General features: G+C 38.1%; 1 protein-coding gene and 1 non-coding gene across 7 annotated transcripts in view; one reads left to right on the plus strand and one right to left on the minus strand.

Annotated features, from left to right (window-relative positions):
- Wrn (WRN RecQ like helicase) overlaps nucleotides 1-25,066 on the minus strand; it is a 179,887-nt gene that overhangs the window by 152,016 nt on the left and 2,805 nt on the right. The gene's annotated exons all lie outside the window — the stretch shown is intronic.
- Nucleotides 11,435-11,539, plus strand: LOC123463752. Its single transcript, XR_006639139.1, has one exon. It is a non-coding gene; the product is annotated as a U6 spliceosomal RNA (small nuclear RNA).

The following is a 25,066-nucleotide window of genomic DNA, read 5'->3' on the forward strand; positions in this document are numbered from 1 at the left end:
CAAAATTGGAGAACAAGGAAAGCTACCCAACACCTTTTATGAAGCTAGCATGACCCTAATTCCAAAACCAGGCAGAGATGCCACAAGAAAACAACCAGCCTATTTCTCTGATGATCTTTGATGCAAAGATCCTGAACAAAATCCTCACAAACCGAGTCCAACAATATATCAAAAGCATTACCACTTTGACCAAGTGGGATTTATCCCAGGAACACAGGGGTGGTTCAACATAGAGAAATCTATCAATGTAATACACCACAGAAACATAAAAACCACATGATCATTTTGATAGATGCAGAAACAGCCTTTGACAAGATACAACATCACTTCATGATCAAAACATTGGAGAGAATTGGCATGGATGATTCATATCTTAACATAATAAAGAAAATATACAAAGCTCCTAAGGCCCAAATAATTCTTAATGGAGAGAGACTGGAGGTATTCCCATTAAGATCTGGAACAAGACAGGGGTGTCCACTCTCACCTCTGCTCTTCAATATACTACTGGATGTCCTAGCTGAAGCAATTAGACAGGAGAAGGTAATAAAGGGATATAATTTGGAAAGGAAGAAGTTAAGTTAGCTCTATTCGTTGATGACATGATTGTCTATGTAACAGACCCAACAGACTCCATCCCAAAACTCTTGAAGGTAATTAACTCCTATAGCAAAGTAGCAGGATACAAAATCAATGCACAAAAATCAGTAGTCTTTCTATATGCAAATGACAAAGATACAGAGAAATAAATAAGAGACATGGTCTCATTTTCAATAGCAATAACAAAAAAAAAAAAACCTTGGAATAATGTTAACCAAGGAAGTGAAAGATCTATACAATGAAAACATAAATACACTCAAAAAAGAAATTGAGGAGGACTTGAAAAAATGGAAAGACCTCCCATGCTCCTGGAGAGGTAGAACTAACATTGTGAAGATGGCAATCCTACCAAAGGCAATATACAGATTTAATGCAATTCCAATTAAATCCAAATGGTGTTCTTCACAGAGATAGAAAAAATGATCTAAATTTTATATGGAAAGGCAGAAGTCCTCACATATCCAAATATATCCTTAGAAAAGAAATGCCTCTGGAGACATCACCATACCTGATCTAAAGCTATGTTACAAAGCCATAGTAATAAAAACAGCATGGTACTGGCATAAAAACATGGGTATAGATCAACTGAATAGACTTGAGGACCAGGACTTTGGTCAAGCAACTATAGCTACTTGATATTTGACAAAGGCCCTAACAATATAGGCAGGAAAAAGACAGCATCTTCAACAAATGGTGCTGGACAAACTGGACAACAATATTCAGGAAATTAAAACTTGATCCACACATTTTGCCATGCACTACAATCAAGTCCAAATGGATCAAAGACCTCCATATAAGACCAGAAACTCGACTAGTACTGGAAGAAAATATAGGAAGTACTTTCCATGATGCAGGAATGTAAAAAGACTTCCTGAACAAAACCCCAGTAGCTCACGATCTCAAACAGTCACTCAACCAATGGGATCACATGAAACTGAAGAGTTTCTTTACACACAAGCATACAATAACAAAAGCCAACAGAATACCCACAGAATGGGAGAAAATAGTTGTGGGTTATCCAACTGACAGAGGCCTAATATCTAGAATCTACAAAGAACTCAAAAACAAAATAATAAAAAGTCCAACAACCCACTCACAAAATGTGGCAAAAAGCTGGACAGGCAGTTCACAGAGAAAGAAACAAATGTCAAACACACACTTAAGAAAATGTTCATCATCCCTAATCATCAGAGAAATGCAACTTAAAACAACAAGATTCCACCTTACCCCAGTAAGGATAGCAAACATCAAACAATCAAATGAAAATAAATGCTGGTGAGGATATGAAGTAGGAACACTCATCCACTGTTGGTGGGAATGTAAGATGGTACAACCACTTTGGAAAGCAATCTGGAGACTCCTGAAAAAGCTGACTATAGAGATACCAACAGATCCAGTTACTCCATTACTGGGCATCTACCCAAAAACCTTCAAACCACAGGCTAGACACATTTGCTCAACCATGTTTGTAGCGGCTTAATTCGTAATAGCTAAGAGTTGGAATCAACCCAGATGTCCATCACTAGAAGCATGGATAACTAAGATGTGGAATATCTACACAATGGAATTCTATACAGCAGTAAGAAAAAAATGACACAATGAAATTTGAAGGAAAATGGCTTAACCTGGAAAAGATCATTCTCAGTGAACTTACCCAATCACAGAAAGAAAATCGCCACATAGTCTCACTTATCTACAACACCTAACCTGAATCTACCCAAGATGCCTTACATACCCAACAAGCTTCTTGTGGACTAGATAACAAGATGGGTTGGGAGGGAGGGGAGGGAAGGGAGGGTGTGGGAAACACAAATCTAGACCCAAATGGCAATGGTACCATAAAATTCTATATTCTAAAAGGCACACCAAATGGCTGAACATTTACCAAGCCCTTAGAGGGAACACCTGACCCACAAACACTGCAGAGGGTATGATGAAGACTGACCTTAATCTTCTATAGCGCCCCCCTCTCTCTCTTCCTCTCTCCCTCTCTCTCTTCTCTCTATCTCTTTTATATTAGTTATCTCTTTCTTCCTTTTCTTAGTGGTAACTGACCTGTAACTTCCAGTACTAGCATGTGGCTATCATCCACAGTGAACTTTTGATCAGAGAAACCTACAAGGTTTCATAAAAGAAAGACAGATTTCTGTCAGAGTACTTGATGACCCACCAAAGGTTAGTGGTAAGACCCTACTGCAGAAGACACCTTATGTGGTTGACACGTAAAATGGAATGGTATGGCTGGAAGCTGGAAGAAAGTCAGTCCCCAGACAGTCAGCTCATCTAGTGCCAAAAGACGCTACATGGGCAACTTGGGGAAAATGACCAATTCTGTCCAAGCAACTCATGGTCTAACCTACTTAGCAGCAAATAACCTGTCGTGATGCTCACACAAGTGCAATAGTGGCACACAGCCATGGTGGGAAACCAACTGCTCTTGATTCCACTAACTGATCCCCTCAGTGGTACAGGATCCATAGCTGGAGCTGGGAAACAAGTCAAGACCATATCCGCACATAAGCACACTCTCCACTATCAAGCAACCACCAATTGTGAGCTACAAGAGGGCCTACACCTATTAAATTCTCTATAACAACGTAAGGGTTTTGTCTGGTGCTAACTCCCTCTCCGTTGGGGAATGTGCTTCTCTTTTTCAGATAGATGTAGATCCTAAGGAGAGAGCCATCCCATCATACCTCAAAAGGGCCCCAGATGAAACTAAGAACAATTGGTGAAACAAACAAGAGTGCTGTTTTCTTGGTGAACTGGGTACCAGCACAAGGGGGAAGGAGACCAACACAGAGAAAAATCACTCCTGCCAAATCAGAGAGCCAGAGACCCAGGGGCCCCCAACACCTTATCACTGAAGCAGACCAAAAATGAACCCAACATGGCTCAGAGAAATTCTGTGGAAGAGGGGTGAAAAGAATGCCAGAGCCACATGTTGGGTCACGATATGCAGACATTTATCCTACCCATAACTGTGGGCTAACTCCAGAATGCATGACCCATATACTTCAAGAAGGACGGGCCAAGGGGCGGGGGTAGGTAATGGATGGGCCTAATAATGGTACCAAATTGACTGTATTCGCTGAGTAAAAAACTACTTAATAAAAAAAAATTAGGTGCACCTGTGTATAGTGTGCATATGCTTAAAGATGTAATACCTTCTTGTTGGTTTGTTTCTGTTCTGTGTGGATTGTTCCTTTGTTGTGTATGAAATGACCGTCTTTATCTCTTCTGATTTGGGTTTGTCAGATATTAGAATAGCTACATCTGCTTGTTTCCTTATCCTATTTTCTTAGAATATCTTTTTCCATCCTTTCACCCAAAGATGGTGTCTATCTTTGATGGTGAAGAGTTTCTTGAATGCAATAAAAGAATGGATCCTGTTTGCTGCTCCAGCCTATTAGTCTGGATTTTAAATGGGGAATTGTGACCATAAATATTGAGTTAAAAAAATCTGAGTTATCCCCTGTCATGTTGATGACTTTGTGGAATCAGTATTGAAGGTACTTGATATAGTTTCATAGATGGGATGAAGCAATCTCAATGTAGTTGCAACCCTGCTGGTTCTAGCCCACATGGAAGATCCTCAGTGACAGAAGTGAAAAGGGGAGGACTGCTGAAGGAAATCCAAGTTCTGGAACTCAGCATGAGTCCTAGCTGTAATGTTAGGTTTTCTGAACCTATAAGGTAAAGGCAAGAGGACTCCTCAGGGAAATCCATATGCTGGAATTTAAGTACCAGTTCCAATCATATTTGTGGGTTGTGTGCATAGGTGGGGCAAAGGAAAGAGGATTACTAAAGGGAATCTAGGTGCAATAACTTACACAGCAGTCTCAATCAGATCCCAATCAAAATGGTGCACCTCATGCACTTCATGGGCTAAAAGGGAGAGATTACTAGAAGGACTCTAGGTGCTACAACTTATTTGTACTCCCAAACATGTCCCAATCAGAATGGTGGCTGGTGAGCACCCAAATGGTACAAAAGGAAGCAGATTCCTAGAGGGGATCCAGGTGCTACAATTTGTAATCTCAATCAAGTCCCAATCTGTATGGCTAAGTATGAACAATGTTAACATATTTTGTTCTAAAACCACATCTTCATCATTTCAAAATGATTTATTTTGTTCTAATAACAGATCTCAAATTCTCCTATTAAAGATTATGTTTCAATTTAATTTTGATTTGATCTTTACTGAAATTATCTTGTCTGTGCATCTACAACTACCATCTACAACGACCATCTACAAATTTTTCACCTTTATCTCTATTTTTAATGTTGTCTGGGATTCTTGTAGACTTGTTAATTTTTTTTAATTTGCATATCCAATTTAAGCATGTTTGTCTTTCAGTTAGAAAATTCATTTTGTTTTCAAGTTATATGAAGGAATTTTCCCTTTCACTCACCGTTCCTTTACCCTTGCTTCTTCCAGTTTTTTTCACTTGGTAAAATCATTCCTTTTTCCCATAGGTAATGTTAAAATATTTGTTAAGATTTATGCTATGCAATTTCTGATCAAGATTTAGTATTTTCTTCAAATTCTATATGAGAATTATCACATACACACAAAAAAGCTTCTTTAGCACAACTAGTAGAAAATGGGAACAGAGGAACTTTTCCCTCATCAGACTGAAAACTCAATTTGTTACCACTGACAACATCCCAGCAATTCCATCTCTGTTAATAAACCATTACTGGTGCAAAGTGACTTAAATTTAACAGCTTCTCTTTTGTTTAACTAGGATATATGTTCATTCCTTTGAAGGATATTTATAAAACTGAATTTAACTAAACTTTTTACTTTTTTAAAATATTTTTTGTCATTTTTATTTCTTTATTTGAGAGTGACAGAGAGAGAGGGAGAGAAAGAGAGAGATAGAGAGGGAATGGGCGCGCCAGGGCTTCCAGCTACTGCAAATGAACTCCAGACACATGTGCCCCCTTGTGCATCTGGCTAACGTGGGTCCTAGGGAATCGAGCCTCGAACCGGGGTCCTTTAGGCTTCACAGGCAAGTGCTTAACTGCTAAGCCATCTCTCCAGCCCTAACTAAACTTTTTATATAAAATACTACTAGAAATGTCTCTCTCTCTCTCTTCCGTCCCCCTCCCCCTCTCTCTCTCTCTCTCTCTCTCTCTCTCTCTCTCTCTCTCTCTCACACACACACACACACACACACACACACACACACACAGAGTTTTTTTCTCTAATAATAATAATAATTCTTCTTTACAAGCTAAATACACTAAACATTTTTTTTTAAGTACATCTACTTGGTCTTCCAGTTAAGATGGCAACGTAGGAACCACGCTGCCAAGGGGAGAAAAAGCCCCCCCCCCCAAAAAAAAAACAGCAAAATACACTCTTCTACTAAAAACTGAGGGGTATAAGAAATTGCAAACAGCAGCAGAGAAGTAGGAGAGATCCATAGCATCCAGAGCCCACACAGGCAGCCAGAAGCAGCTCCAGCATTGGCAACAGGTCAGCAGGGCCACAGCTGCAAGGCTTGGCTTGAGCCATAGGAAAAGCCAGGTAAGAGGATTTTACACTCACACTGGAGCTCCTCGCAAACTCAAGAAATGTGAAGGTAGGACCTCAGCGACCAACAGAGGACCAGATCACATGATAGAGGATCACAGGGACCAGCGAGAGAACTAGAGCCACCATCCACAGCCTCCCCTCCCCCCACCACCAGCACAAGCACCAGCAAGCATCAAGACATGGGGAAGAGAGATCACAGTACCCCGCACCAGCGACCAGAGCAGCGACCCAGCGATGCAGCCAGCCTACTTGAACCCACAGAGCACCAAAGAGGGACCCAAACAGGAGCACAGCACAACTGAGACCAAAATCATCTCAAAAGGTAACTGGGATTACACCAGATCAGTACTCATCAAATAAGCCTGGTATATAGGCTTGAATTAGGAGTGCTAATTGCACCTTCCATACCAGAATAAATTATGCGTTGAATGTGATGGATGGTCAGATTTGCCATTCTTAAATAAGCTACATTTTGGGCTTGTTATTTGTGGCTTCCTGATTTATAGTGGCTTTGTTTCCTCTTTTGTTGTTCATTAGGGAACAGGGAAGGGTCTCACATGGTAAAAAGCTAACTTGGAACCCTCCACAGACCAGAAATCTTAACCTCCTAGGTGACAGGATAAAGGGTGTGGGGCAACACAAACCCTAAGGGATTGAGACTTTGTTAGAGGATCTGGTTGTCAGTTGTCATAATACTTATTCTTGCATAAAAACTCTGTGTTGTTTTTCATTCAATGAGTATGTTGTTCAGTTAAATTTTAAAATCTGCCTATATTTTGTTCCACTCAGCCTACTTGAATACTGTCACAGGAGGCAAACCCAACATCCAGGGTCACTTTTGTAGATACTGTGAAACTCTCAAGAGACACAACTAGCACCTTAAGCTCCTACCTTGATGATATGCAACATCAGATTGATTGGTATATCTAATAATACTGCAGCTAATTGGAAAATTCAAGCATTAAATTAATCCAAGATGCTAAAGTATGTACATTATAACACAAGAAACACAAAAAAAATCAAGACAATATAAAACCACCAAAAAGTATTAATGCATCACAAATAACCTCCAGTGAGACTGATTTAGAGGAAATGCCTGAGAAAAATTTCAAAAGAATGATTATAAATATGTTCAAAGAAACAAGGTAGGAAATCAAAGGAATGAAAAAGGAAATCCAAAGAATCAAAGAAGACACAGGAAACCAATTTACTGATATGAGAAGGTCAATACAAGACATAAATAAGAAAATGGAAATAATGAAGAAACAAAAGTCAGAATTACAGGCAATGAAGACCACAGTCAATGAAATAAAAAAAAATATATCTGTAGGGAATTTCACCAGTAGAATGAATGGAGAGGACAAAATATCAAATACACGTGGCAAATCTAATACAGTCCAAAAAAAAAAAAAAAAAAGACAAACGAATAGGAAAGTATGAATGGAAATTTCAAGATATACAAGACACTATGAAAAGATCAAACATAAGAATTCAGGGTATAATAGAAGGAGAAGAATTTCATTCCAAAGGCACAGTAGGCATTTTCAACAAAATCATACAAGAAAACTTCCCCCAAATTGGGAAAGAGATGCCAATGCAGATACAGGAATCCTTTAGAAAACATGACAAAACCTGGAAAGAACCTCTCCTTGTCATAATATAATTAAACTACCAAACATACAAACCAAAGAAACTACATTGAAAGGAGTTAGAGAGAAAAATCAAGTTGCATACAAAGGCAAGCCCATCAGGATCACAGCAGATTACTCAACACAAACTTTAAAAACTAGAAGGGCTTAGAGTGATCTATTCTAAGTTCTGAAAGAAAACAACTGTCAACCAAGGTTACTTTATCGTGCAAAGCTATCTATCCAAATAGATGGAGGAAATAGGACATTCCACAACAAAAGCAGGCTAAAGTACTATTCGAAGAAAAAACCTGATCTACAGAAAATACTTGAAAGAATCCTCCATGCTGAAGAGAAAGAAAAGCACACATATAAGGAACCTGGAAAAAACAAATAATACTAAAATACTAGTTAGTACAAGAGAGGAAAGGTAAAACCATAAGAACGACAAAAAAAAAAAATAGCAAAACTAAATACATACCTTTCAATAATATCTCTTGATATCAACAGCCTCAATGCTCCAACCAAAAGACAAAGGTTTGCAGACTGGGTAAAACAGCAGGATCCTTCAATTTGTTGCCTCCAAGAAATTCACCTTTCTGCAAAGGATGGACACTATCTTAGAGTGATAGGTTAGAAAATGGTGTTTCAAGCAAATGGGCCTAGAAAACAAGCAGGGGTTGCTATCCTAATATCTGACAAGGTAGACGTTACTCCAACATTAGTTAGGAAAGATAAGGAAAGTCACTTTATATTGACTAAAGGCACACTCCAACCAAAGGGCATTACAATCCTAAACATATACGCACCTAACATGAGGGCTCCCAACTTCATCAAACAAATACTAGTAGAACTAACATCACAGATAGCACCAAACACAGTGGTAGTGGGTGATTTCAACACCCCACTCTCATCAATTGACAGGTCATCCCGGCAAAAAATAAACAGAGAGGCACCTGGATTAAATGAGGTCACAGAACAAATTGACCTAGCAGATATCTACAGGCCATTTCATCCAAATGCTGCAGAATATACATTCTTTTCAGCAGCACATGGAACATTCTCTAAAATAGACCATATGTTAGGACACAAAGCAAATCTTAACAAATTCAGGAAAATTGAAATAATTCCTTGCATTCTACCTGACCACAATGGAATCAAACTACAAATCAATGGCAAGAACAGCTACACAGCATACATAAAATCATGGAAACTAAACAATACACTACTAAATGATGAATGGGTCAATGAAGAAATCAAGAAGGAATTCAAAAAATTCATAGTCACATGATAATGAGAACACAACATACCAAAACCTTTGGGACACAACGAAGGTAGTTCTAAGAGGAAAGTTCATAGCTTTAAGTGCCTATATTAAGAAATTAGAAAGTTCTCAAGTAAATGACCTAATGCTTCACCTTAAAGCCTTGTAAAAAGCCTTTCAAACAGAAAATCAGAATATGGGAAGAAATAATAAAGATTAGGGCAGAAATTAATGAAATAGAAACCAAACACACACACACACACACACACACACACACTCACTCACTCTCTCTCTCTCTCTCTCTCTCTCTCTCTCTCCAAAGAATCAATGAGACAGTTGGTTCTTTGAAAGGATAAATAAGATTGATACACCCTTGGCAAATCTGACCAAAATAAGATTGATAAACCCTTAGCAAATCTGACCAAAACAAGATTGATAAGCCCTTAGCAAATCTGACCAAAACAAGATTGATAAACCCTTAGCAAATCTGACCAAAAGAAAGAGAGAAGAGACACAAATTAATAAAATTAGAGATGAAAAAGGCAACATCACAACAGATATTAGAGAAATTCAAAAAATCATAGGAACATAATATAAAAACATACACTTCACTAAGTATGAAAATCTGAAATAAACGGATGAAGAACTAACACCATTGCTTCTTAAACTTTTCCATAAAATAGAAAAAGAAGGAATCTTACCAAACTCCTTCTACAAAACCAGCATCACCCTGATACCAAACCAGGCAAAGATAGAACAAAAAGAAAATTACAAACCAATCTCCCTCATGAACATAGATGCAAAATTCTCAACAAAATATTGGCAAACAGAATACCAGATTATATCAGAAAGATCAGTCACCCTGACCAAGTAGGCTTTAGAGATGCAGGGATGGTTCAACATACACAAATTGATAAATGTAATACATTATATAAATGGATTGAAGGACAAAAATCACATGATCATCTCACTAGATGCAGAGAAAGCATTTGACAAAATCCAACATCTCGTTATGATAAAAGTTCTACAGAGACTGGGAATAGAAGGAATATATCTCAATATAATAAAGGTTATATATGACAAGCCTACAGCCAACATACTACTAAATGGGGAAAAACTGGAAGCTTTTCCACTAAAATCAGGAACAAGACAAGGGTGTCCATTGTCCCCACTTTTATTTAATATAGTATTGGAAGTCTTAGCTATAGCAATAAGGCAAAAGACACACATAAAAGGGATACAAGATGGAAAGGAAGAAATCAAGTTATCATTATTTGCAAATGACATGATTCTATATATAAAGGACCCTAAAGACTCTATCAGCAAACTGTCAGACCTGATAAACACCAATAGTGATGTAGCAGGATACACAACAAAAACACATAGAAATCAGTAGCTTTCCTATATGCTAACAACAAACATAGAGAGGATGAAATCAGAAAATCACTCCCATTCACTACTGCATCAAAAAAAAATAAAGTACCTTGGAAGAAACCTAATTAAAAAAGTGAAGGATCTCTACAATGCAAACTTTAAAACACTCAAGCGAGAAATTGCAGAAGACACTATGAAATGGAAAAACATTCCTTCTTCTTGGATTGGAAGAATCAATATTGTGAAAATGGCAATCTTACCAAGAGCAATCTACCCATTTAATACAATTCCCATCAAAATTCCAATGGTATTCTTCACAGAAATAGAAAAAACAATCCAAAAATTCATTTGGAAGCACAAAAAATATTGAATATCTGAAACAATTTTGAGCAACAAAAATAAGGCTGGTAGTATCACCATATCTGATTTTAACCTATACTACAGAGTCATAGTAACAAAAACACCATGGTACTGGCACAAAAGCTGACACATAGATCAATGGAACATAACAAAGGTAAGTACAGGTAGCTATATCCACCTGATATTCGACAAAAATGCCAAAAATACTCATTGGAGAAAAGAATGACTCTCCTCAAATGGTGCTGGGAAAACTGAATATGTATCTGTAGAAGGATGAAAGTGGATCCTTCTCTCTCTCCATGCATGAGAATTAAGTGCAAATGGATTAAAGACCTTAATATTAGACCTGAAACTCTGAAACTGCTAGAGGAAAAAGTAGGGGAAATCCTTCAACATATTCGTCTTGGCAAAGATTTTATGAATACAACCCCAATTGCTTAGGCAATAAAACCACAGATTAACCGCTGGGACCTCATGAAATTATAAAGACTTTGTACGGCAAAGAACACTGTGAATAAAGCAAAGAGGCAACCTACAGAATGGGGAAAAAAAAATCTTTGCCAGCTATACATCTGATAGAGGATTAATATCTAGGCTATACAAAGAACTCAAAAATTTAAATAAGAAGAAATCAAGCAACCAATTAAAAAACGGGCTATGGTGCTTGCTTCGGCAGCACATATACTAAAACTGGAATGATACAAAGATTAGCATGGCCCCCTGCACAAGGATGATACACAAATTCGTGAAGCGTTCCATATTTTTTGCACTGCAAAGGACACTGTGAATAAAGCAAAGAGGCAACCTACAGAATGGGAAAAATCTTCACCAGCTATATATCTGATAGAGGATTAATATCTAGGATATACAAAGAACTTTAAAAGTTAACTAATAAGGAATCAAACAAACCAATCAAAAAATGGGCTATAGAACTAAATAGAGAGTTCTCAAAGGGAGAAATATGAATGGCATATAAGCATCTAAAAAAAATGTTCTACGTCACTAGTCATCAGGGAAATGCAGATTATAACTACATTGAGATTCCATCTCACTCCTGTCAGATTGGTTACCATCATGAAAACAAATGATCATAAATGTTGGTGGGGATGTAGAAAAAGAGGAACCCTTCTACACTGCTGGTGGGAATGCAATTAGGCCCAGCCATTGTGGAAATCAGTGTGGAGGTTCCTAAAACAGCTAAAGATTGATCTACCATATGACTCAGCTATAGCACTCCTACGCATGTATCCTAAGGACTCATCCCATTTCCTTAGAAGTACGTGCTCAACCATGTTTATTGCTGCTCAATTTATAATAGCTGGGAAATGGAACCAGCCTAGATGTCCCTCAACTGATGAGTGGATAATGAAGATGTGGCACATTTATACAATGGAGTTATACTCAGCAGTAAAGAAAAATGAAGTTATGAAATTTGCAGAAAAATGGATGGATCTGGAAAGGATTACACTAAGTAAGGTAACCCAGTCCCAGAAAGCCATGTGTCACATGTTCTCTCTTATATTTGGGTCCTAGCTACAGATGATTGGACTTCTATGTGAGTAGGAAGAAAACTCAGTACCAAAGGCCAGTAAACTAGAAAAGAGATATAAAGTGAAGAGAAAGGAAAGTAGGGTGGTACTTTATAGGATGGTATTGTATTGTATGTAAGTAAGTAGAAGAATAGATTAATGGGGGTGAAAAGGCCCACGTGAGGTCAGGGGAATAGACTGAGTAAAGGAAATGTGGAGAGAGGGTTAATCAAAATCCAAGAGCTTATAAATAAATCCTATGAAAATCTACTTTTTTGGACAATGGAACACTGAGGAGCCAAAGATTGTTACTAGAAAATTTTCAGGGGCATGGATGGGATACCTTCCAGGAAGTTGTTGGCCACAGAGGTCCCTGATGGCCCCAAAACATTACAGGCCATTGCCAAGACCCTTAGAATCCTCCCAGAAATAGATGGTAAGACCCTATTGCTGAAGGTTCCACATACTTTCGCTGCAAGGCCACTGAAAAACCCTGCTGGAACTGAGCTGATAACCTCCTCTATGTAGATCAGCTGACAGAAAGCTAGAAGAAGCCATTCTGCATGCAGTTCAATGGGAGAGAAAAAAAAAATCACCAGTGAAGATACTCAACAGTGGACACTGAAAGCCTTATCTTTAGCCACCCATGCCAATGAGCCAACGGGTACAATAGTGGCACATCTGTCATGGTGGAAACCAACTGCCTTCTAATTGAACTGGAGGCCTGCTCCATGGGAGGAAATACATCAGATACTGAAAACCTAAACAGGGGTAGTCATGAGCCCTAGGGGTGTAATGTTTCCTGCTGTCTGGCTAAATGTATATACTATGCTCATCAAACTGCACAGTAAGCACTTCTCTTAATGTTCCTACTTATATATTAACGCTACTCTCAAGAGAGCCTTCTCTTTTCAGATGGCCATGACCTTGGGATGACTTAGAAGGCATCATAGTGCTGGGAAGAAGTGACAGAGGAGTGCTCAGCACTGCAATATCTCTATCACACCTTCCAAGGCTCAGGGTCCATTGCAGAAGATGTGGAAGAGAGAATCTAAGAGCCAAAGGAAGGGTAGGACTCCTCACAACATGATCCTCCAGACACACAATGGCTTGGATATCCATGACTTCACAGTGCCTGACACTGACACTACCTACACAAGACCATCATAATAGTAGGAAAAAAGAGAGACTGATTGAGAGGGGGAAGGGATATGATGGAGAATGGATTTTCAAAGGAGAAAGTGGGGGAAGGGTGGGCATTACTATTTGAAACTGTTTATAATTATGGAAGTTGTTAATAAAAAAAATAACATATATATATATATATATATATACATACATACATATATATTTATTTATTTATTTATAAAAACACATCAAGAGGCCGGAGAGATGGCTTAGTGGTTAAGCACTTGCCTGTGAAGCCTAAGGAACCTGGTTCATGGCTCCATTCCCCAGGACCCACATAAACCAGATACACAATGTGGCACATGCATCTGGAGTTCATTTGCAGTGGCTGGAGGCCCTGACACACCCATTCTCTGTCTCTCTCTCTCTGCCTGTCGCTCTCAAATAAATAAATAAAAATAAACTAAGAAATAAAAACACAACAAGGGCTGGAGGCATGGTTTAGCGGTAAAGGCATTGTTTGCCTGCAAAGCCAGGACCCAGGTTCGATTCCCCAGGACCCACGTTAGCCAGATGCACAAGGGAACACATGCGTCTGGAATTCATTTTCAGTGGCTGGATGCCCTGGTGCACCTCACTCTCTCTCCCTCTTTCTCTGTCAAATAAATGAATAAGTAAAAATATTAAAAAATATTTTTAAAAAAACACATCATGCCAGGTATGGTGGCATATGCCTTTAATCCCAGCACTTGGGAGGCAGAGATTAGGAGGATTTCTGTGAGTTTGAGGCCAGCCTAAGACTACAGTGTGAGATCTGGGTCAGCCTGGGCTAGAGTGAGACCTTACCTCAAAACAACAACAACAAAAAAAAAAAGATTTATCTATTGGTAATTAAAAATGATGAAATGAAAAGATTATCCCAAATCTTGTGTGTAGTCTTATGTGCAATTACAGATATCCACCTAAGAGAGAGCACAGGGAGACAACACCCAGAAGAGAAGACAGCATTTCCATAGAGGTAGAGGCTGAAGTGACAGCCTCAAACCCAAGCATGTCACCAGAGACCAAAATGCTAGAGGCAGGAGCAGATTCTTCCTGGGAACTTCTGAGAAGCAAGCCAGGTTTACACCTTGATTTCAGCCTCATAAATCTCACTTTGGCCTTTGAGCCCTAGACTGTGAGAAATATTATTTGTTGTGCTAAAACACCCCCCAAAAAGGAAATCTAAAGTATGGGTATGTATACATATTTGTGTGTTTAAAGTACCAAAATATTAGGGTAACTTCACAAGTGCAGACAATATTTGCTTCTTTATATCTTCCTATATATTCTAAACTCTCTATTTTTTCTTTTTGGTTTTTCGAGGTAGGGTCTCACTCTAGTCCAGGTTGGTCTGGAATTCTTTATGTAGTCTCTGGGTGGCCTTGAACTCACAGTGATCCACCTTACCTCTGCCTCCTGAGTACTGAGATTAAAGGCGTGTGCCACTATGACTAGCACATATTCCAAACTTTCTATAAGGACGTGTTCCTTTTGTTATCAGGGGGAAAGGTATGCCAGAGAAAGTGGCAACGAGTTTTTTCAAACAAATAAGGGTACATTTTTCATACTATAAAACAAGGTTCATCAAATTTCTCTAAAGGGCCAGACAATAAAATTCTAGGATTCCTGAATGGTCTCTGTCACAACTACTCAGTTTGCAACCATAACAAATGCCACAAACATGACTATTACAAAAAAAATTATCTGTAGACACTGAAACTTGAATTTACACTAATTTCACAAAATATTATTCTTATTATTTTATTTCAGCCACTTAAAAATATAAACATCATTAACTTCAGAGTCAGTTCAAAAACAAGCAACAAATCAAGTGTGGCCCCCTGCTCAGTTTGCCAACTCCTACTAGAACACAAACAAAATGCTCTAAGATTGTAAGTGTCAATCTTACTAACAACACAACACATTTAGCTCCATAACATATTTATAAATTATCTAGCAAGAATGTAGCTTCTTGATAAAGCCTGGGTGGTTTTTGTGTTGCTGTTGTTTCAGGTTTGTTTTGAGACATGGTCTCTTATGTGGCCCTTGAACTCAATTCTCCTGCCCCAGCCTCCTGGCTGGTGAGATAATAGGTGTATAACACCACAAACAGCTTGGTATGGACTTTCTGATAAATTCATTGCAAAATGTACCTTATGATTATTATGCCCAGTTCTTGGCGCCCCCAGTGACCACCAAGGAGAACCAAACACGTATGCAAAGGCAAGGAGATTTATTTCGGGCTTAAGCTCAGACTGTTGACTTCACCAAGGCAGTGGATCCATACAAGAGCCCTGAGCAGCAAGGGGGCAGGTTTTTTTATAGGGATTTGAACAACGAAGTAGAGGAATGGCTATTTGATTGATACATTTAAGTAGTAACTGCACTTGTATTTTTCTGATAGGCTTAGGATGCTGGGAGGCAAAGCTGGTGGGCAGGGGCTAGGGGAATTTCAAGCAGATTAGGTAACCTTTATTGTGATTGGCTATGTGTGTTTGAGGAACTTAAGCAACTTGTCTTATGACTATAGAAATGTATGGCATAAGCAATTTGTGATCTTTTTACAGTAACTGTTAAATTCTTATTTAAACCTTGCTGGGAAACAGAAACTTAGGCCTACTGGTGACTCTGAAGCCTGTCATGGCATCCCTCTGGTTCCTGAGTTCAATGATAACTAAATGAGTAAACTTTTGGTAGGCAATGAGTAGAACTTATCAATTAATTATTAAATTATCTGTCAAAATTATGAATTATGTATTTAAAAATATATCTTAAGTGATTCTATTTGGACAAGTTGTCCGGTAAAGCCATTTCTTTCTAGCTTATGCCAACAGAAATCATACCAAAAAGATTTTGAATTTAAGTTAGAACAAACTTAGCAAAATTAAGACCAATCATATTCCAAATCAGCTAAGAAGTAGCTTTTCAATCCCTTGGTAGTTAAGCTATACTCTGTCCCACACTGGCAAAGTAGTTATTTAGCTCAAGAGCATATAGAATCAAGCCACCTTCTAGAGTATGGACACAATGTCACTCTCAAGATAAAGTTGGATTTCAATAGATGAGCTAAGTGATTTGTTCCTAAACCTTTAACAGAGATGAGGAAATTAATACCTACTGTTACCATAGTAACTGACTTGTCTAACTGCTTGAGAGCTAAACTGAGTAAGGTATCCCAATCTTTTTGTAAAGCACAAAAAAGCACTAAGTTAAATGGTCTATCAATAATTATTTGAAGTAAAAGATAAAATTCATAGGAAGTGATATTAATATATCAACAATACTAATTCAGCATTTAGCTGACAAGCAGTCATACTATTTAATACAGAATTTTTTTGCTTATTACCTGTTTTTTTCAAATATGCAAACAGAAATTTCTTAACACAAAAATGTAGAAATGTTTATAATTACTCTGAAATTTGCTAACAAAATGTTATGAATATTAATCATACTTGGGCTATATTTCCATTTCTCATTTTAGGCCTTCATCACAATGAAAGGACAATGATCCTCTCAGGAACAAGCTTGATAACCATCAGCATCCACCAAGGATGTTAGCAGATTGCCCTATACTGAAGTTACAAAGTAGAGTAACAGGAAGAAGAGTAGAGAGAAAAGGAACTTAAGTTAGAAAACCTAGGTTCTGATGCTGCTTTGTGTCCACAGAAGTTATCTAAAATTAAAAAGATGCTCAAGGCCTCTAGGTTCTTTCAATGCCATATAAAAGCACAAGTCCATCTAAATCACTTCATTATGAAATGAATATACTTTGGCTATGTACCCAGAGTTTCAAAACTCAGGTTCTAAGATGTTACACATTAGCTTAGAAGACTATGGTTTCTATTTCCTTGTAGGACAGCTTTGAACCTAACCTAGCCATCTCATTCTGTACTTCTTTCTCCACCATATATATAATCAATCTGTTCCTCTTTGAACTAACTTTATCATATTGGTTCTCTCATTACTGAACTAAATACATGTGATATATTTATTCTATACTTAAGTATGAATCTGTCTTTAAATATTTCAGATAATAATGCTTTGAAATACAATTACACTATATGAATGTGCTCTTGAGCAAGTCACTTTGTTTTCCTAAACTTTCATTTTCTCATCTGTAAAACTAAATTATAGTCCTGCTGTTATATTATTTCTTATATACTATATTACTGGTCACAGGGTTAATAAAATAAATACTAATAAATATGTAGTCAGAAAGAAAAAGCCAAATAAATAAATATGTACTCAGATATTTTAAGCTGTAGTTATAAATGAGCTTTTTTTTTTTTTTTTTTTTGCTACAATGTTTTGCTACATAGAGCCTAGGCTAGCATCAAACTCATGATCTTCCAGCCTCAGCCTCCCAAGTGCTGGCAATTATAAGCAGGCATTACCATAAACATCATTTAATAATAGGTCTTTTGATACTATTATGCCTCACTTTCTATTGTACACTGGGAATTATGAGGGACCAAGATTCCATGAGTTAAAGATCCTAAAATGGGAGCTGGAGAGATTACTCAGTGGTTAAGGCACTTGCCTGCAAAGCCTAAGGACTGGAGTTTGATTTCCCAGTACCCATATAAAGCCAAATGCACAAGGTAGCCCATGTGTCTGTTGTTCATTTGCAATGGCTAAAGGCCCTGGCGCATCCATTCTCTCTTTATCTGCCTTTCTCTGTATCTCTCAAATAAGTAAAATATATTTTAAAAAGGATACTAAAATGGCAGATTAGAAGTTAACTTTGTGCAACACACATGAATGAGAAGAGTGATTATATTCCAAGGAGAAAAATACAAGAGTACTGGAAATCAAAAAAGGTAACAGGAAAACAGAAGTCTTTCAAATTTAATCAACAATGAAACTTTTTAAATTATAAATCTGACTTCTTTCTAATATATTACATATTTTCAACAAGTGTGCCTGTTGTCTATATCTACATGTATTTGTATGTAAATGTATATATGTATGTGCACATACATATGCATGCATGTATGTAACCTGTAACTTATAAAAGATCTATCCTCCTATGTTGTTTTGAAAATTCCATGTTACTTTTATATGGATACGAACAAGAAAGGATTGAGGAAAACAGAGAAGAATGAGGGAATCTATGAGAAAGGTCTTATTAAATTCCTTAATTAGAGATTTTCGAAGCCTGGAGAGATGGCCCAGAGGTTAAGAGCAATTCCTGTGCAAGCATGGAGATCTAAAGATACTTGAAAGGCCACTCAAGTTCAATACCTAGGACCCACATAAACAGTTGGGCATAGCCATGCACAGTTGTAACCCCAGTCCTGGTGAGGAGCAGAAATCTGAGAATCACCAGGGCTCACAAAATAAATAAATAAATAAATAAATAAATAAATAAATAAATAAATAAATAAATAAATGCAGGCAGCCCAGGGTTAGTAAGAGACTCTGGATCAAGTAAGAATGGACAGAAGAGAAAACCTACATTCCCCTCCCACCACAACAGCTGAGTACACACTGCTGCAGTCAGGCACACCCTGCTACTAGAAAGAACATGGACACTTCATGGAACATATACATATGCACACACACCACACCACATTACACACACACACACACAAGTTTTTTTTTTAATTTATGTATTTGTTTATGTGGGTGGGTGGGTGGGTGCATGTGTGCATGCCACAGCACATGGAGGTCAGAGGATAACTTTGAGATGTCTGTGCTCCATTCTCTTTCAGACAGGATCTCTTGCTGCTAACTGCCAGACTGCAAATGTCAGAGTGGTTGACCCACAAGCTTCAGATTTTCATGATTCTGCCTCCCATTGTCGTATGTGCCTTGGGATGGCAGATGCATGCACCCACTTTGAATACAGCTTTACATGAGCTCTGGAGAATTAAGCCTGGGCCAGCAGGCTTTGCAAGCAGGCTTTAACCACTAAGCAATATTCCCAGCCTCTTGCCCCCAGTTTCTCTTAATCTTAACTTTCCTCCAAAATCCCAGATTAAAAAAAAAAAAAAAAACCTTGGACTGGAGAGACGGCTCAGCAGTTAAGGTGCTTGCCTGCAAAACCTATCGACCTGGATTCAATTCCCTAGTACCAATGTAAAGCCAGATGCACAAAGTGGCACATGCATCTGGAGTTTGATTACAGTGGTTAGAGGCCCTGGCACACCAATTCTCTTTCGTGCTCATAAAAAATAAAATAATCAAATAAATTAATAAAAAATCCTAAATAAAACCATATATCAGCATTGATGCAACCATCTTACTTAGATTTCGTTAAAGGAATTATGAAAAGTAATAGTGTGGTTTTTGAGATACCTATTCTTTAAGTACCTAACACAATTTCTTAACGGTTAAATATTATATAATGTTTCTATTAGTAAAGCCAACTGAAATATAGTTCAGATGGATCAATGCCATTGCAAGGCTAGCATGAGGGGAAGGAAAAGGCTCCTCATGGCCATGTCACAGGCCACAAACCCAGAAAACAATCTGACCCAAATTCAATTCATGGTACTCCAAAGTAACTGAATTTCACTATCCAGCTGAACAATTCATTATTTATAATGAATGTCCTCTGCTTTCTAAGTACCTACAATCAACTATTATAACAGTAGAGGAAGTTTTCAAGCAAGTCAATTTAAAACCTGCTTAACTTTCTATTTTTTCTTTTATATTTATTACTCTTATTTCATAAGGTCAGAGATGAAGCTGTTTTGCAGGATTCATGTTAAAGTGGACACTGACAGTGCCCTAGCCAGCTTTGTACGACACCAGTAAAGTTAATTCATGAAGCCAGTTCCCACAATATACTCAGACAGCCTAGAGGTGATCTCCAGTCCTGGGCCACAATGACAATTAAGAAACTCAGGCCTATGCTCATAGCAAGCCTCTACACTAAGTCTAAAACTAAAACACATAATTTAATTTATCCAATTAGTCACAAGAGGAGTTTTTAAGATTTCTGAGAATAACAATCTTGTTTTTGCAAGAAAACTACCAAAACAGATGACTTCTACTTGAGAATGGAAGGCTCAGATTTGTATAGCTGTTGTGCTTCTCTGACAAGTCAACTTGGGAACAAAGCGAACATATAGAAGGCAAAGATGGTACAGGGAGCCACAGTAAATGGACTTTTAACTAGTCCTCAACTCAAACCTATTTCAGACTTCGAGTCCCATTTTCATAGTACCTTTCCTGCCAGGCATGGGAGCTCACATCTGTAATCTGAGCACTGGAGATCCTGAGACAAGAGTACTGCTGCCAATTCAGGGCCAACTTGGAGGAAATAGTAAGTTCCAGACCAGACTGAACTACAAGAAGAGATGTCCTCACAAAAACAAAAACAAAAGCACATAGTTTTTTTTACTTTTTAAGTCTAAATGAATCAATTTTTAAAGTATTTTTATTTTTATTTATTTATTTGAGAGAGAGAAAGAGGCAAATAAATGAGGGAGGGAGAGAGAGAGAGAGAGAATGGGTGCACCAGGACCTCCAGCCACTGCAAACAAACTCCAGATGCGTGCACCCCCTTGTGCATCTGGCTTATGTGGGTCCTGGGGAATCGAACTTTGATCCTTTGCCTTTGCAGGCAAGCATGTTAACTGCTAAGCCATCTCTCCAGCCCCATGAATCAATTTTTGTACCAGCATCCCAATAAATAAGTACAGTTGAAAAATAAAATTATGTAGTCCACCCTTTTAATTTCTTACCTTAAATTTTAAAAAAATTATTTGGGCCTGAAGAGATGGCTTAGCAGTTAAGGAGCTTGCCTGCAAACCCTAAGGACCCACGTTTGATCTCTTTCCGGAGGCACAAAGGTGACACAAGTGCAAGGTCACACATGCACACTAGGCAGCACAAGCGGCTGCAGTTTGATTACACTAGCTGACGCCCTCTCTCTCTTTCTCTCACTCTTGCTCTCTCTAAAAAAATTAAAATTAGAAGACCTTATTTGGATAAACAAAACAGCCTAACAAAGAATATAGTAAAAAGATTTTTTTAATTTAATTAATTTATTTGAGAGCAAGAGAGGGAAAGAGGCAGACAGAGACAGAGAGACAGAGAGACAGAGAGAGAGAGAGAGAGAGAGACAGAGAATGGGAGAGCCAGGGCCTCCAGACGCATGCACCACCTTGTGCATCTGGCTTACATGGGTCCTGGTGAACCAAACCGAGGTCCTTTGGCTTTTCAGGCAAATGCCTTAACTGCTGACCATCTCTCCAGCCACAGAATATGGTAACAAGTTTTATAACTACAAAAAACAAAGTTTCGGTGGGTATGATGGAAGATACAGAAGTAAGAGGACTGAGAGTTAAGACTAACCTGTGCTATACAGTATTCAAAGGCAACTCAAGCTACACAGAGACTCTGTCTCAAAAAAGCAAAGAATGAGGAAAAAGCTCAGTGGCAGATCCTTTGACCTCCAAGCTCTATTTTTAACCCTCACACTGACTCAGCCTGGAGAGATTGTTTAGTGGTCAAGGTACTTGCCTGCAAAGCCAAAATTCCCCAGTCTCCACATAAGCCAAATGCACAAGGTGGTACATGAGTCTGGAATTCGTTTGCAGCTGCTGGAGGCCCTGGTATGCCCATTCATTCTCTCTCTCTATCTCTCTCCTCTGTGCCTCTTTCTCTCAAATAAATAAATATTAAAAAAAAATAAAAATCAGAATAACTAAAAATCAAAATACCAAATCAGCAGCAATTTTAGAAAATTCTAACCACTAAATAAGACCAACATTTAACTTTAGGATAAAAAGCTCTGTGTTGGGTTGAAATTCAGCACTGCCAGTTGAAAGAAAAGCTTATAAAGTTTACAGAACAATTTCAGTGTGCAAGGAAAAGGGAAAAATAAAAACAGAAACTGGGTGGGAAAAACACTAGAAAATTAACAAATTAACATACCACTCTGCAAGTAATCATAGATTGATCAAATGCAATTTTATAAGAACAGTAAATAGGACTGGAGGGATGGCCTTGCAGTTAAGGTGTTTGCCTGCAAAGCCAAAGGACCCAGGCTTGATTCCCCAGCACCTACATTAGCCAGATGCATTTGCAGTGGCTGGAGGCCCTGTTGTGCCCATTCCTTCCCTCTCTCTCCCTCTTTCTCTGTCAAATAAACAAATAAATAAAAAAAGAACATCAAATATAATCTCATCAGACATGGCAAGTTTATGTAATTAAAATGTTCATAGTACCTAAAGCAATAGAATCAGCATAACTCATTTTTTGTTTGCCTCTTTGCTTTTGGTTTTTCAAGGTAGGGTCTCACTCTCACCCAGGCTGACCTGGAATTCACTATGTAATTTCAGGATGGTCTCAAACTCACAGTGATCCTTCTACCTTTGCCTCCCAAGTGCTGGGATTAAAGGTGTACACCATCAAGCTCAGCCTCAACATAATTCTTATCAAAATTGAAATGCCATTTCTCATAGAAATTAAAAATATCAGTTCCAAAATTGGTAAGAAACCACCAAAAAACTCAAATAGTCAAAACTATCTTGAAAAAAAAATGCTTGCAGTTCACATTTCCAAATTTCATACTGTATTACAAATTTCTAATACAACAGTATGGCATAAACATAAGAACAGATGCCCTAGTGCAACAGAACACAGAGCCCAGAAATAATTAAACCATAGACAGTAAACTCCCTATAAATGGCACTGAGAAAAATGTAATCTGAAGGCTTCACTAAATTAAAATTAATACAGATTTATTAAAGACCAAAAACATAAAACTAGAAGAAAACATAGGGCCAAATTCCTTGGTGTTGGCTGTGACAATGATGTTTTGGATAGCACATTAAAAGCTCAAGCAACAGAAGCAAAAATAAACAAGTGAGAACAGATGAACATCCAAAATATATGAGTTCATTACAACTCAATAGCAAAAAAAAAAAAAAAAAAAAAAAAATTAAAAGATGGATGTAGTAATTTGAATCAGATGTTCTTCATAAACTCATGTGTTTTGGATGATAGTAATTTGGGAGGTAGAACCTTGATATGGAGGAGGTGTACTGTTGGGGCAAACTTAGGGTTGTTTTAGTCAACTTCTCCTTGCCAGAACTCAGTTCACTCTCCATTATCTGTTGTTTCCATCGGATGTGGCAGAAGGGATGTCAGCCTCTGCTCATGCCATATTTTCCCCTGCCATCATGAAGCTTCCCCTAGAGACTGTAAGCCAAAATAAATCCCTTTCTCCCATCAGTTCCTCTGGGTCAGGTGTTTTATTCCAGCAACAAAAAGGTAACTATAATAATGGACAAAAGACCTAAATGGACATTTTCTCAAGGAAGATATAAAATTTGTTAAACATCAAATGAAGAGAAGTTCAACATGACTAATCATGAAGGATATGCAAATCACAGCCACTCTATCCCCTCACTCCAGTAGGAATGGCTATTATCACAAGACAAGAGACAAGTGGTGCCAAAGATGTGAGAAAAGGAAATGTAAACTGCTACAGCCACTGTGGAAAACTATAGAGTTTCTCAAAAAGTTAAAAACAAAGCCAAGCATAGTATACATGATTTTAGTACTTGAGATACTGAGGTAAGAAGATCATGAGCTTGCGGCCAGCCCAGATTATCTAGCAAGTCCCTGTGTAAAAAATAAAAATAGAATTACCATATGCCATGTAACCCAACAATCTTACTGCTCAATTATACACCAGAAAGAAAAGGAATCAGCACTCAAGAGATACTCATATGCTCATGCTCAGTGCATTATTGATAACAGCCATGATAAGGAAACCACCTAAGTGCCTATCAAGAAGGGATAAAAAGGGCCTGGAGAGATGGCTCAGCAGTTAAATGTGCTTGCATGCAAAGCCTAAAAGCTTGGCTTAGATTCCTCAGTACCCACATAACCTCAGACACAGAAAGGTACAGAGGTGTATGGAGTGCAGAAGGCTCTGCTGTGCTCATAGTCTCCGTGTTCTCTCAGTCTCTCTCTCTCTCTCTGCCCCAAATAATTTTTTTTGAAAAAAAAAAAAAAAAACTGGATAGCCAGGTAGGGTGACACATACCTTTAAATCCAGCATTTGGGGAGGCAGAGGTATGGGGATTGATGAGAGTTCTAGACCAGCCTGTAACTACAGGGTAATTTCCAGGTCAACCTGGGCTACAGCAAAAACCCTACCTTGGAAAAAAAGAAAGAAAGAAAGGAAGGGAGGGAGGGAGGGAGGGAGGGAGGGAGGGAGGGAGGGAGGGAGGGAGGGGGGAAGGAAGGAAGAAGAAAACATATATACATAAAAAATATAGTTCATCATTAAATAAGAAACACCATTGTGCCAAATGAAATGAGGCAAACACTGCAGAATCTTACATGTAGAAACAGATGCAGAGGCAGTACAAAGACCAGAGACAGACAAGGTAGAGAAACAGGGAGATGGAAGCCAAAAGGGTGCATTCTTGCAGCTACATGAAGAGTAAATTTAGAGACTCAATATACAGCACTGAAGACTGCTGTTAACAATGTTGTACTGTATCCTGAAATTTTACTAAAATAATGGATTTTTGGTGCTCTTACAAAAAAATATAACTATGGAAGGTAATGGATACTCATTTTATTGACTGTTAAAATTACTCCATTATTGATGTTTATTTCA

Source organism: Jaculus jaculus, chromosome 9 (assembly GCF_020740685.1).
Source record: "Jaculus jaculus isolate mJacJac1 chromosome 9, mJacJac1.mat.Y.cur, whole genome shotgun sequence".
Classification (NCBI taxonomy): Eukaryota; Metazoa; Chordata; class Mammalia; order Rodentia; family Dipodidae; genus Jaculus; species Jaculus jaculus.